At 39.1% G+C, this 14,990-nt stretch overlaps 2 pseudogenes; one reads left to right on the top strand and one right to left on the bottom strand.

The window, feature by feature from the left end:
* The first annotated feature begins 781 nt into the window (after positions 1-781).
* On the top strand, positions 782-3,697 carry LOC120119811 (annotated as a pseudogene).
* An 8,505-nt stretch (positions 3,698-12,202) lies between these two features.
* Positions 12,203-14,762, bottom strand: LOC120120144 (annotated as a pseudogene).
* Between the last annotated feature and the right edge of the window lie 228 nt (positions 14,763-14,990).

Below are 14,990 nucleotides of genomic sequence, written 5' to 3'. Positions count from 1 at the left end.
ACAGTCGTACACTCAATACCCATATCACTAAGTAACGCTTACAACCACATGAATTCAAACACAACATTGGTTGTTCCACGATAATCGACCTCTGTCATAGAACGAGAAATAGATCGTTGTTTTCTTGAACATCAAAAAACCATATTATCACCAAAATACAAGCAATAACTCGACACCAACCTTCGTAATAAGATGTTATCACCATCTTTAACATTATTTAATTATTTATTTATTTTAGTTAAACTTCATAATCAGAATGAACTCTCTAATAAATATGTAAGTAGGCAATATAGTTCCGAAAGGTTAATAATTTAACCTCAAAGGATAAACAATATAACCTCGAAGGGTGAACAATATGGTGTATGATATCAATAAACATTATAAATATTTTATATAAGAATGTATATTTTATATATTCTATAATAATCATGTGTGAAGTAGTAAGAAATTTATATATAATTTTTTAAATACATATTCAAATTTTTAAATAATGGTTTTTAATTGTTCTATTCAAAGATGGTAAAAATGTGAAATAAAAAATATCCTCACAATAATACTAATTATCATTTAAAGTAAATACAATTTAATTATTTTTAAACTTAAAACCGATTGATCGGGACATCAATTTAATATCGAGATAGTATAGATAATGTAAAATATAAAAAAGTAGGACAAAAATAATAGTAATAAATGTATCCAACAAACCTTACTGGAAAAAATTGAAAACATTAATGAATGATGATAATTGACACACTAGATCGAGCTACCCTCCTACGTTCGTTTATAATTTCTTTCCATCGTCTAATGCCAAATATAATTCTCCTGGGAATTAGGCTTTGAGAGGCAAAAATGGAGTCTGAAAACAGTGTGAGATTGAGAAAGCAAGCGCTCAAGCCGATTGAAACTCGGAAAAGAAAAGAAGTGAGTAAGAACAATGGGGAAACAACATGTGAACAAGAGCCACTGAGCCCTTCATCTCGTCTGTATCACGAACACAACTTCAACGTCTATGTTATAGCCATCATGGGGTGCAAGACTAGAATTTTTCCAGACGTTGTCAAAGCCAACTTGGGCCATACTTTGCTTAGACACCCTCGTTTCTCCAGCTTGCAGGTACACTACAAATTTATATTCATCTTCTTCTTTGTTAGATAAACGAGTATGAACAAAATTTTTGTGTTCATTTAATAAAGCAAACGAACACGAATAGAAATGTGTTTGACCTATTTATAAACTCATTTATAAGATCAGTTACCCGGTTCTTCTTTGACTTTTATTTTTTATTTTAAAATATTAGTGAAGGTATGGATTAGATTAAACATAAAATAAATTTTAGAGTTTAAATTGTAAAGTTTAAGGAGTGTAAGGACTCGTGATTTTCCCATTTTGGGGAACATGTTGGCACTAAACATATCTGTTCACTCACCTTAAACCAACATGGGAATAATAAACGAATACTTTCAAAAATAAATAAATAAATACATACTGTTAAAATAAACGTGAACTGAACATCAAAATCTTAAAAATAAACGAACTGTCAGAAATAAAATCTTATTCAACTCGGTTAATTTATGTCCCTATTTTTCTTCATTAAAATGCTAGGCTTCATTCTTTTACCAGCTTAATAAACTGTCGGCGTGTATGCTCAAAGGTCAAAAGTAAAATATATGTAGCCTAAGTCTAAATATGGAAGCTCTTGGAAAATAGAGACACACTTTGGATATACCCAACTGTAAACTGATATATATATATAAATGCAGGTGGAGGATGAAAGAATGGAGAGATGAGATGGGTTCCAACCCAAGTGGATCTGGAAAGACACGTTATTGTTCCAGATTTAGATCAAAACATGGACTCACCGGACAAATTCGTTGAAGACTACGTCCACAACCTGAGTAAAACCACCATTGACAAATCCCAACCTCTCTGGGACCTTCATCTGCTCAACTTAAGAACTTCACAATCCGAGTCGGTTGGTATTTTCAGGATCCATCACTCCCTTGGCGATGGCACTTCTCTGTTGTCGCTTCTGCTCGCATGCACTCGTCAAACGAATGATTCCCAGGCTTTGCCCACCATTCCAATTAGGAAGAAGCAAGAGAAGAAGGCTGACCGTAGAGGACTTTGGAGATTTATGCTAAGATTTTGGTTTATTGTACAGGTGTTTTGGAATACTGTGGTTGATGTTATCATGTTCCTGGCTACGGCATTGTTCTTGACAGATACACCAAATCCTCTCAAGGGTCTGCCGGGGAGTGAGTCTACACCACGGCGGATTGTTCACCGGACGGTCAACTTGGATGACATCAAGTTCGTGAAGAATGCAATGGGAACTGTGAGTCCTTGCATTGCATATCTGTAAGCTTCTCCTATTGGTTATTGTAGAAAATCTTGATTAAATCTTTTGAGCTTAATTGCAGACCATAAACGATGTTGCTTTCGGGATGACGCAGGCTGGTTTGTCCCGCTATATCAACAGAATATGTGGTGAAATTTCCATTTCTTTTTCATTCTTTTACCACCTTGTAATTAAGATTTTATGATTTACTTTTTTTAATAACTTGTTAGGAGGGCACAACAAAGATGGCGGAGGAACAACAACGAATAACCTTCCGAAGAGCATTCGTCTCCGATCAACTCTGCTCGTCAACATAAGGCCAGCTCCAGGCATCCAGGTTAACATATATCTGATAAAACCTTATCTGAAACCGAAAATCTTAATAGAACATATGGGTTAATTTTCATGTCAGGCTTTAGCTGATATGATGGAGGAGGATGCTGAAGTAAAGTGGGGCAACTGGATTGGCTATGTTCTCCTACCCTTTACCATTGCTTTAAGGGAGAATCCATTAGATTATGTACGTGATGCTAAGGCCATAATCGACAGAAAGAAACGCTCCCTCGAAGCTTTAGCCACTTTCTATATTGCCGACATAGCACTCAAGCTCTTTGGCATCAAGGTTTGATTTGACCATATATATTCCTGTTAGCTTATTTCTTCAGAAATCATAGCCTTTAACCAGTGTATGTTTTTTTTTTCACCACAGGCGGCAGGTGCTCTGTCCCACAAAGTCGTATCTCGAACAACAATGTGCTTCTCGAACATGGTTGGACCTTTGGAGGAAATTGGTTTCTATGGTCATCCTATGGCTTTCCTTGCTACCAGCTCTTATGGTCAACCTTACGTAAGAGTTTTTAAAATTTTATAAATTGGTCACTTAACATAAAATTTCTTGTCCTTTCTTAAATGAAATTGGTATGTTTGTCCGATTGATTTGTGGTTGATGACTGAAAATTGCAGGCATTAATGATAAACTTCCAGAGCTACATCGACAAGATGACCATTGTTCTGTCGGTGGACGAAGGAACCATACCTGACCCAGGCCTGCTGTGTGATGATATCGTCGAATCACTCCGGCTCATCAAGGAGTCCGCCATGACACGGGGGCTTGCCTAGAAAACAGAAAGAGGCGAAACATAATGGAACTGGAATTTTTCAGTTAGTTTATAAACGTCAAGCATTAAAGATATTTTGTTAAGTGCTGAAAGGATGATTGTTTGGAACTTAATTTTAAACGTTGTTGCGTATTAATGGAAATTAGTAATTGGGTTTGGTTTGTACTTATAGGAGCTAGCTAAGGTTTATTTTTATTGTTGTTTTTAAAAGAGATTTTTCTTATATTTAATTATACTTTTTTAATTATATTTTTTAAAATGTCATTTTCATCGGTGTCATTAGAAATAATTAATAATTCTTTAAAGTATTCCTAATAATAGAAGTTAACGGTACGAACTAAGCGACCGCCATTATCGAGAGATTATTGTTATTGTTTGAGAATTTGAGTTTAAACATGACGTTTATAGGGATACATAAACATTTATTGTCAAATAGTTGAATCTTTGGAATAAACAACAACAACAACAAAACCCTATTCCCATATGTAATGGGTAAGGGGGAGGTAGGGTAGTAGGCTGCCCCTAACGTCAGACTGGGAGCAGCTTTCGTGAAAGACATCCGGCGGTCAGAAATTTACAATAAAGATAAAATGCAATGCATGTATAAATAAATAATTAAATACATAGTTCAACAGTCTTCATATGCAGTCTTCATATGCGCGTCTGTAGGGAAGTAATCCCTGCAAATAAATCCTGCCTAAAAATCTCTGCATATAGACAGAAACGTAAGAACCGACTAAATTTAAAAAGTGAAAACATGAAGAGAAGGATTCACAGAAGTCAACGATATCAAGCTACGAGAAGGAATAAAGTCAAATGGGTTAAAACCTAAACTAAGGCAACACTACTCCGCCACCCTAGTTCTAAGCCTTCATAAATTCCAATGACAGAAACGTATAAAAAGTAGAAGTCATGGAAATTACTACAAAGACATTAAAAGAAGATAGAGATGATACACCCTATGGATGTAACCTGCACTACTCGGCTACCCTGGTCTTAAGTCTCCATACTTTCCTATCAGAGGCCATGTCCTCGGTAAGGGCTAAATCCTTCAAATCAGATCTCAAGAAGTCTTCCCACTTCCGCCTTGGTCGTCATCTCCTTCTGGAACCATCGACCGTATTCGACTCTACCCTCCTGACCGCATCCGACGGTTGTCGCCTAAGGACATGCCCAAACCACCGTAGTCTTCCCTTCCTCAATTTTTCGGATACATGCACCACTCCTAAGGATATCCTAATAGCAGAGTTTGGTGTCATGTCCCACAGAGTCCTACCACATGCCCATCGAAGCATTCTCATTTCTACGGCCTCCATCCTCCTTACGTGATCCTTTTTGATTGCCTAACATTCTGATCCATACAACAGCGCTGGTCTTATTGCCATTCTATAAAATTTGCCCTTAAGTTTTATAGGCACCTTCTTGTCACACAAAACTCCAGTAGCAGCCCTTCATTTTAGCCATCCCGCCTTTATACATTGTGTAACATCATCATCTACACTCCTTTTATGTATCATAGACCCTAGGTACTTGAAACAATCCTTTGAGGGGAGAACGTGTCCTTCTATGCATACTTCTACATCTTCATCGTTTGGTTCCCACTGAAGTTTGAACATAAATACTCTGTCTTTTCAATATTGATCCTTGGGCCTTTTTCTTCCAAAGCAGTCTTCCAGGTAGCCAGTCTACTATTCAGCTCAGTTTTTGTTTCAGCAACTAGGACAATGTCGTCAGCGAAAAGCATACACCATGGAACACCGTCTGGTGTCGTACAATAGATGTCGTCCATAATCAAGGCGAAGATGTAAGGGCTAAGAGTCGATCCCTGGTGGAGTCTGATTTCCACCGGGAATGCATCGGTGTCGCCAACTGTAGTCCTAACGTATGTAGTAGATCTACAATACATATCACGAATCGCCCGGATATAAGCAGTTGGGATTCATCTCGTTTCCAAGGTCTTATAGATCGTCTCGCGGGGAACGCTATCATACTCCTTCTCAAGGTCAATGAACGCCATGTGAAGATTTCTATTTTTTTCCCTATTTCTCCATAATCCGTAGAAGTAGATGAATCGCCTCCGTAGTAGACCTGCCCGACATAAAGTCAAATTGGTTTTCCGAAACCCTAGTAACCTGTCTCAACCTAGCCTCTATCACCCTTTCCCATAGCTTCATGGTATGGCTGAGTAGTTTAATACCTCTGTAGTTGCCACAATGTTAGGGATCTCCTTTATTCTTATAGATTGGTATCATCGTAGACTTTCTTCACTCCTCTGGAATCTTGGCAGTCTCTAAAATACTATTAAAGATGTTGGTCAACCCACTTAACTCACTCTTCTCTTTGGACCAACCACACAGTGATAGGAATTTGATCTGGACTGACAACTTTGTCCCTCCCCATCTTTCTAAGAGTCATTTTGACTTCCTCAAACCCAATCCTACTTGTAGGGCAATCATTGGCCGTAGTATGATGGTCGGCTGACCCATCAACGATACTATCTCTATAGGGAGAGGCACCGTCATTAAATAATCCAAAGAAGTAACTACCCCAAACCTTCTTAATATCATGATCTTTCACTAAAAGAACACCATTGTTGTTCTTAATAAACCTAATGCTACCTAGATCCTTTTCCTATTCTCCCTGGATTTTGCAAGCCTGAAGAAAATAATAGTTTTAAGGGACAAACTACATTGTAATCACCTAAACTAATAAAAAAATAAAAATTATACGAGTATGTCGTAATTTTATTGTTTGCCATAATAAAAGCATTTCGAGCATGAAGAGGGACTCAAGGATGAAGCAATGACAGTTTTAAGTGCATTCACTTTTCATGAATTTTCTTTTCTTATTGTTCTTAGAGGTGAAAGGCATAACATAAGTTCCAAACTTCCAATATCATGAATCCGCTGTGTATGTATTATGTGTATATATATATGATTTGCAGTTTGGATCCTCGTCCTTCAAACAACACAAAACTTCCATCTGGGAATAAACTCATAGGCCAACATGACCCGCTCATTCACCTCTCTAGTTGTGCTCCTCATAGTTACTTTATCAGCCTTGGCTATTAAAGAAATTTCAGCTTCTCCTTCGTGCATCGATATCACTTGACAATTAATACCATGCCTTAACTTCCTGAACAGCGACAGTGATGCCGACTTTCCATCGCCGGAATGTTGTTTGGGTGCTCAAAGTATTGTTTGCCAAGCATAGACCAAAGATGACAGACAGGCTATATGCGAATGTCTTTCAAAGTATTAGCAAATATCAGCACAGGTTCCTTTCGAGCATGAATACCTCTAATTGCTTCAAATACCGTGTCGATGTTTCTCTTCCTCCGGTTACTGGTGAAAGTGACAATTGCTCCAAGTAACCAATCTCTTCCTTTGCATTTCATTTTTCGTTTCTGAACCTTTCCAGTGTTTAAAGCCTTGATCAAGTTTTCTTCTTGCAGGATATCCGCCTAACACTTTATCGACATATCGTCGTATTATGCCGCACTAGGGAAGAAATGCAGTTGGAAGAGTACAAGTAATATATTGTTCTTAATTTTAATGAAAAATAAGTCCTATTTGTGGACAAATAAGAATCATACTTGATGTTAATGTTGTTAAAAGTTTCAAAGTTTGGCAACCAACTTTGGAAAATATTTTTTCAAAGTTTGGTAAATGTTTCTTTGAAAAATGTTTTTCAAAGTTTGGTAAAATTTTGGTAGATGTTTGTTGAAAATAGGAATGGGTAAATTCACTTTAGTCATTGCACTTTAGGGTATTTTCAAAGATTAGTCCTTAAGTTTCTACTATAAATACCCTTACCCATTTAGCTTCAAAATCATCCCAAAAACATTTCTTTCTTCCTATACTAGAGAGCTTTCTTGTGAGTAGTGAGTGTTTTGTAAACACCTGTAAATTTTCTCTCTTAGTAAAAGATCTGCAGCAGCCCGTAGACGTAAGCACAATTGGCTGAACTCCGTTATCAATTTTCGGGTATTATTTTTCCGCTTTTATTTCGCATTCTCACTAATCTGGTTATAGGGAAATTACTTGTACTCGATTTATTTTCCTAACAACTGGTATCAGAGCTTTTGGTTGTGAATTTTGTCAAATTTTCTGCGATGTCACTATTCATTACTATTCACTTGAATAGTGAATTTCGTGAATAGTGAAATTCGGTCGGCGATACGAGTTTGTCGACGGTGGTGTTCTAATACACGGTGATTCGCAAGAATTGTCAGAAACGATCCAAACGAAGCCAGATTCGAGTGGGAGCGATGGCTGCAGACGAAGAGAAGGTGAAAATTGAAAAGTTCGATGGTGCGGACTTTGGCTTTTGAAAGATGCAGATTGAAGATTTTTTGTACCAGAAAAATCTATATCAACCTCTCTCAGGAAAGCAACCAGAGGGCATGAAGGATGAAGATTGGGCTCTTCTCGACAGACAAGCCCTCGGAGTTATCCGACTGACGTTATCCCGCAATGTTGCTTTTAACATAGCAAAGGAAAAGACCACGGCAGGTCTTATGGCGGCTCTCTCCAGTATGTACGAGAAGCCATCGGCCTCAAACAAAGTTCATTTGATGAGGCGATTATTCAATTTGCGGATGGCGGAAGGGGCATCAATGGCACAACACCTAAATGAACTCAACATAATCACAACCCAGTTGAGTTCAGTGGAAATTGAGTTCGATGATGAAGTTCGAGCTTTAATTCTCTTATCATCTCTACCAGACAGTTGGAATGCTACTGTTACAGCAGTCAGCAGTTCGTCGGGAAATAGTAAATTAAAATTCGACGATGTTCGGGATTTGGTATTGAGTGAAGAAATTCGACGAATAGAATCGGGTGAAGCATCAACCTCCTCAGCCTTGCACACGGAGTCTAGAGGGAGAACTTTAGAAAGAAATTCAAATCGTGGTAGATCAAAATCCAGAAGGGGCAAATCAAGAACAAGAAATAAAGATTTTACCTGTTATAATTGCGGCAAGAAGGGTCACTTCAAAAGAGATTGCCGAGCACTGAAGAAAGATACCGGTGCACAGGAATCTGCCAACGTGACAGAGGAGACAGGTGATGCCATGATTCTAAGCGTCAACAGTCTGATTGAATCATGGATCTTGGATTCAGGGGCATCTTTTCACTCCACCCCATACCAAGAAATCATGGAGAACTATGTCAGTGGTGATTTTGGGAAGGTTCATCTTGCTGATGATGAAACCTTAAAGATCGTCGGAAAAGGAGACATCCGACTAAAGTTGCCAAACCAGACCACCTGGAAGCTGACAGGAGTGAGACATATTCCTGGCCTCAAAAGAAATCTGATTTCTGTTGGACAGCTTGATGGAGAAGGATATAGCACAACCTTTTCAGGCTGTGAATGGAAGATTACCAAAGGAGCACTCGTCATTGCTCGTGGTAAGAAGACTGGTACTCTCTATGTAACCTCAAATTTAGAGAATACCATTGCAGTAGCAGATGCTGATGGAAAATCAAACCTATGGCACCAAAGGCTTGGCCATATGAGCGAGAAATGAATGAAGATACTTCTGTCAAAAGGGAAGCTGCCGGATCTAAAGAATGTAGATGTCGAACTATGCGAGGATTGCATCTTTGGCAAACAAAAGAAAGTCAGTTTTGCAAAGATTGGCAAGACACCCAAGGCAGAAAGGTTAGAGTTGGTTCATACTGATGTATGGGGACCATCCCCAGTTCCATCTCTTGCATGCTCACTATATTATGTCACATTCATCGATGATTCAACAAGGAAGGTGTGGGTTTATTTTCTGAAGAAGAAATCAGAAGTCTTTGATACCTTCAGAAAATGGAAGGCCATGGTGGAAAATGAGACTGGTTTGAAAGTCAAGCGGTTGAGGTCTGACAATAGAGGAGAATACAGAGACAGTAGATTCAGAGATTTATGCGCAAACAATGGGATTAAGATGGAGACAACAGTTCCCATAACACCGCAGCAGAATGGCGTAGCAGAGCGCATGAACAGAACTCTGAATGAACGTGCCAGAAGCATGAGGATACATGCCAGATTGCCCAAATTTCTATGGGCTGAAGCTATCAACACTGCAGCTTACCTGATCAACCGTGGGCCCTCAGTTTCTTTGGATGGCGGAATACCAGAGAAAGCTTGGAGCAAGAAAGAAATAAACCTTTCGCACTTAAGAGTGTTTGGTTGTATTTCTTATGTACACATAAACTCTGCTGAAAGAAGTAAACTCGATGCCAAGTCCAACAAATGCGTCTTTGTTGGTTACGGTGGTGATGAGTTCGGTTACCGGTTTTGGGACTACGAAAATCGAAAGATCATCAGAAGAAGAGACTTCATTTTCAATGAAAATGTGATGTACAAAGACAGGTCAACCGCAGAATCAAGTAATACCGAAGCTGAAACAAAGGAATTTGCTGAGTTCGAGGAGATTTCTGGAAATGATGTTCAGATCAGTCCTGAAGCAGTTCAAGAGGAAGAACCAGACATACCAGAACTGAGACGCTCCTCCAGAATTCCTAAACCAACCCAACGGTATTCGCCTTCTTTGCACTACTTGTTGTTGACTGACAATGGTGAACCAGAGTGCTATGATGAAGCGATGCAGGTGGATGATTCAGTTAAGTGGGAGTCTTCCATGAAAGATGAGATGGACTCGCTTATGTCAAATCAGATGTGGGAATTAGCTGAATTACCACCAGGCAAGAAAGCGCTCCATAACAAGTGGATTTACAGGATCAAAGAAGAGCACGATGGGAGAAAACGCTACAAAGCAAGATTGGTTGTCAAAGGCTTTCAGAAAAAAGAAGGTATTGACTACAATGAAATTTTCTCTCCAGTCGTAAAACTGTCTACAATCAGACTGGTGTTGAAAATTGTAGCTGCAGAGAATTTACATCTTGAGCAGTTAGATGTAAAGACAGCTTTCATTCATGGTGATTTGGAGGAAGAAATCTATATGAGGCAGCCAGAATGTTTCATAGAGGCAAGCAAGAAAAACCTGGTATGCAGGTTGAAGAAGAGCTTGTATGGTTTAAAACAAGCTCCTAGACAGTGGTACAAGAAGTTTGATAGTTTCATGAGTAGCAGTGGTTTTACAAGATGCCAAGCAGATCATTGTTGCTACATCAAGAGGTTCGACAACAGCTTCATTATTTTATTATTGTACGTTGATGACATGCTCGTTGCAGGCTCAGATATGCAATAGATTATAAACTTGAAGCAAAAATTGTCGAAGCAGTTTGCTATGAAGGATCTGGGCGCTGCAAAGCAGATTCTTGGGATGAGGATCAAGAGAGACACAAAGTCGGGGACTTTGATGTTATCACAGGCTGAATACATCAACAAAGTACTCTCCAGGTTCAACATGCAAGATGCTAAACCAGTAAGTACACCTTTAGGTGTTCATTTTAGACTCTCCAAAGATCAGTCACCAAAGACGGAGGAAGAACGTGCACACATGGTGAAGGTGCCGTATGCCTCAGCAATTGGAAGTCTAATGTATGCCATGGTTTGTACCAGACCAGATATTGCTCAAGCAGTGGGAGCTGTTAGCAGGTACATGAATAATCCGGGCAAGGTACACTAGGAAGCAGTCAAATGGATCCTCAGATATCTGCGGGGTACCACAAACAAATCACTTTGTTTAAAAGGTGGAGATACGATATTGACAGGCTATGTAGATGCTGACTTAGCCGAAAATGTCGACATCAGAAGAAGCACTACAGGGTATGTCTATACTCTAGGAGGAACCGCAGTGAGTTGGGTTTCTCAACTGCAGAAGATAGTTGCTCTCTCCACAACTGAAGCAGAATATGTCGCTGTTACGGAAGCCAGCAAGGAGATGGTTTGGCTCCAAAGTTTCTTGGAAGAGTTAGGCAAGAAACAAGAAAACAATGTCTTGTATTGCGACAGTCAAAGTGCTATCCATCTAGCAAAGAATCCGTCTTTTCATTCCAGGACGAAACACATACAATTGAGATATCATTTTATCCGGTCTCTTCTGGAAGATGGGATTTTGAAACTTGAAAAGATTAGTGGAGCTCAAAATCCGGCAGACATGTTGACAAAGACGGTGACTACGGACAAACTGAAGTTGTGTTCAGCTTCAGTTGGCATGCTAGAATAACAAGACCAGACATGCTGCTGCATTGATCAAGGTGTGAAGACATATTAAAATCAGTCTTCAAGTGGAAGATTGTTAAAAGTTTCAAAGTTTGGCAACCAACTTTGGAAAATATTTTTTCAAAGTTTGGTAAATGTTTCTTTGAAAAATGTTTTTCAAAGTTTGGTAAAATTTTGGTAGATGTTTGTTGAAAATAGGAATGGGTAAATTCACTTTAGTCATTGTACTTTAGGGTATTTTCAAGATTAGTCCTTAAGTTCTACTATAAATACCCTTACCCATTTAGCTTCAAAATCATCCCAAAAACATTTCTTTCTTCCTATACTAGAGAGCTTTCTTGTGAGTAGTGAGTGTTTTGTAAACACCTGTAAATTTTCTCTCTTAGTAAAAGATCTGCAGCAGCCCGGAGACGTAAGCACAATTGGCTAAACTCCGTTATCAATTTTCGGGTATTATTTTTCCGCTTTTATTTCGCATTCTCACTAATCTGGTTATAGGGAAATTACTTGTACTCGATTTATTTTCCTAACAAATGTGAATTCATAAACATGCTTCTTTATCACCCTACGTATTGTATACAAAGCTTTATATTTCTTCCGAATTTACTCTGTCATAAGATCAAAACTGTTAGCTATCTTCAGCTGCAAAATCAGGCTCGGCTGGTTTTTGAAGAAGCAGTGGCTGTAATCTTTGAGGCAGCCTAGTGTTTCTCGAACCATTGTTCCGCAAGGTTCGTAATGCATTGGCAGCGAACTTTGATGCATAAAGAGTGGCACTGAGACTCGGAGAGGTTCTGGACTCTTTTGCCAAAGCGTCCTGCAACTTATCCTCTGCTTCACGAAGTGATTTCATAAATTTCCTCTTGCAGTACCGGCGCCAGGCTGCTTGTATAAAAGATGCTGCCCAAGTCTGCCACTGCACCGAGTAGAACCTGCAAAATAAAGTTGACTTGATATTAGAATTTGGTTCCGTAATTAACAAGCAATGTTTAATTCTAGACTTACTTGAATGTGTGCCGGAACTGCTTGCTGTGAAGACGCCAAAACTGGGAGGCCACTAACTTCAACTCACCAGCCATTAAAGCAAAGGCTTCGACTTCGGTTAAGGCCTGCAGAGTTCTAGTTGAGATAGGTAAATTAGATGACGATTGGAGATCCAAGGCCCATGTAAGAAGATCATCTCCACAAAAGTCACCAGCCTTCAGATGAATAGAATTGAAGAAGCCAGTTCTTCCACCATTGGTGGTCGTGCTTATTAGATTTCCTCTGATGATAAACAGCATCTCCTCTATGGATCTCCTTCCCGGACGATGTAGCTCTTGTCCGTGTAAAGTGCCGGCTTGAGATGATCACACAGTGCATCAAATAGTCGCTCATCCATTTTTTCAAACATTGGCACGTAAAGGGAAAACTATAGCTTAATAATCTTTGACGTAACGTGCATGCTCATGTTATCAAGGTAGAAATTGTTAGGAAAGAACTCTCTCTCTTGAGAAGATCCAAGCAAAGATGCCTCTTATATCCCTCCTGAGATCTTTCGGAAGGTTCAAAACTAAGGCCTCTTCTTCAACCCCTCTGGTTTCTTGCCATTTATACTGTTCTTCCTTAATACGTTCCCTGAGGTTATCAGGAAGCATTCTATGCGACATCCATTGTTCTTCATCTTGCCTTTTCACTCTCATTTCCTCAACTCTGACACCGGTCGACTGCAGATATTCCTGTGAAAACAGAACAAGTAATGTTCAAGGATTATGGATGAGTTGGGAGATTAAGTGGCAAAAAAAGGAAATGAATTAAGAAATACCTGCATATTCCCAATAAGAAGTGAAAACAGAACCAGTCCACCAATGGAAATCACTATAGCAAAGAGTATTTCCCACACAAAAGTGCTGGTTTTGAGATTCTGACCCAGAGAACTAAAATAGCACAATAAGTACAGGTTAGCAAACTAGTCGATGGAATAGGTATAGCTAGTGACTTAATAGAACAAAACTGGAGGTTGTAATTTATAAACCTTAGATTACGCAAACCCCACCAAAGCAGTAAAAGAATTTCTTCGGAAAATCCCAGGTTTCCACCACCCAGACTCGAGTGCATTGATGAATATACCAAAGTTGAAGGCCTCGGAATCCTTTATGTCATCAGGATTGATAAAAGGACATGAAGCGTTCAGCAATTTCACTGAAGTGGTGTTTACATTTGTAGTGTGGTTATCACAGTACAATGCACTTTCTTCACCTTCACCAATGGCATTGCGCCAGCAGCTGTCTTCTCGTTCTATCGAGATCAAGTACAAAAAGGCCCCGACTACCTGGAAAGTTATATGTCGTTAGAGATTGGAAAAGCTGAAAATCGCTAGGTAATGATATGAATGATTTGTTGAGTATTAGGAATAGCACTTACATGACTGGCTAGCATGTAGAGGAAGAGATTCAAAGCAGCTCCAGCCCATGCTGTTTCAGTAAGTATGCCAGAAGTCCTTGTGACTTCTTTGTAAAGAGGAAAGATTCTAATGGTTCTCGGAACATATTGGGGCAAAATAATGGATTCCAACAAGTCCTTTGTGACCAATGAAACCGGGCTTTGATTTTGGGAATTATAACTAAGATTACCACCTAAGCAAACAAACAAATCAAGATGCTGTTTGAACAAGTTTGAGGTGTAAATTGAACCTCAAGGAAAGAAATCAATTGCATTTAGTACCTGTGGGAGTGGAAGAATTGCCAGAACATCAATGATGAAGTACTTGGGAAAGTATCTCCTTGCTATTGCCCAAGGATCCTCAATCAATTCACCCCTACCGAATACCCTAGACGATGGGGAAATAAATGCAGTGCAGAACTGAAAGATCATGTGAAGTATATAAAAGGCATCATTGAACGTTCGAAGTACGCAAGCAGTAATTTCCAATCTGTGATCCAAGTTAAGGCACTTGCGACGGCCATCGACGACGGGGTTGTAAAAGAACAAAGGGTCCACTGCAAGAGCAATGGCACATGAGAGAAGGAACATTTTATTCCATGTCTGAAGAAACTGTCCTGTGGATTAAGAATCATCTTCTTCGAGCCCAATGCCTTTCATTGTCGGTTATCAGATTACGTCCCGAAGAACGGAAACTTCAGTTTCTTAAAGCTTCTAATCCTTTCAGAACCCTTCTTGAATACTCTCTGGAGACCCCATAACTTCATGAAGTGATGGTCTAACTTTCATTTGAAATAATCCTGAACCCAATCTTGAAACCTGAGTTGAATCGTCAAATCAATCCAAGCAAAACAAAACATGCTTCTTCAACGAAGAAGAAAATGAAGATCCAATAAAGACCATGAATCCATGATCATAAATCTTTCATAATTGATTAACAAAACTGATGGTGGTGGTTGTTACTTGTTATGTACTTACGTTGCTTTCTCTCAAAC

The sequence above is a fragment of the Hibiscus syriacus genome, unplaced genomic scaffold (assembly GCF_006381635.1).
Source record: "Hibiscus syriacus cultivar Baekdansim isolate YM2019G1 unplaced genomic scaffold, ASM638163v2 tig00110332_pilon, whole genome shotgun sequence".
NCBI classification, from domain to species: Eukaryota; Viridiplantae; Streptophyta; class Magnoliopsida; order Malvales; family Malvaceae; genus Hibiscus; species Hibiscus syriacus.
Note: the sequence above shows the minus strand (reverse complement) of the source record. Positions and strands in the feature narration are given on the sequence as shown.